Below are 878 nucleotides of genomic sequence, written 5' to 3' on the forward strand. Positions count from 1 at the left end.
CTGATTCCTCTCTAATTTGGTTAGTTTAGGATAGATTAGGTGGTTAGTATAGGGAATTTAGATAGGTTTGCGGATTTTATGTTATTTAGTGTTGATTAGGTGGATAATGTTGGAAAATATATTGTTGATGTTAATTTTAAAAATTAAATTTTTTTCTCAGGTTCGAAAAGGAAAACTTACTGCTCATTGCAGAGAGATGTTCGGTGAGCCGGGTAGTCGTTTAGACCCATCTTTTTCAGCTCGCCTGGAGACTGTCCCCGAGACTCAGTACACTCAGAGAGTCTCTGGGTCTACTTCTTCTAGTGCACCATCGGCTCCTCATGTGCCTTCCCCGATGGCTCATTCGACGATGCCTCCTCCTGTGCCTCCTCCGATGCCCGCCGAGATTCATCCCGATTTGGTGGTGCCTCCGAGTGCTCCTTACTCACAGTACACTGTAGAGAACATTCTCCGTCTGCCAGGCAGAGAAGGTTTACCAGTCATCCGACCCTGACCGACCGGACGGAAATTTGTGGTATGTTGCATATTTTTTTTTAATTCGTTTAAATTTCTTTTATAACATTAAAAATAATTTATATTTTAAATTTGTATTTTCCAGGTGGGGGGTTGACGGATGTCTTGCATCGGACGTAACCGACACGATCAAAGGTTACTTCTTCATGGTACATCCGAACTGGAGTAAGACGCCTCACTACGTCAGAAATTTACGCTGTAAGTTTCTATTAATTAATTATATATACTTTAATTTTTTCATAATTTATATATATACTTTCTAAAAAACTAATTGTTAATTTATTTTTTCCAACAGCAAAAATATAATTGGGCCTTGGGGATCACTGAGAGGCTGAAGAAGAAGTTTAACGCGAAGGCGAAAGTTT

This window comes from Brassica oleracea, chromosome C4, assembly GCF_000695525.1.
Source record: "Brassica oleracea var. oleracea cultivar TO1000 chromosome C4, BOL, whole genome shotgun sequence".
Classification (NCBI taxonomy): Eukaryota; Viridiplantae; Streptophyta; class Magnoliopsida; order Brassicales; family Brassicaceae; genus Brassica; species Brassica oleracea.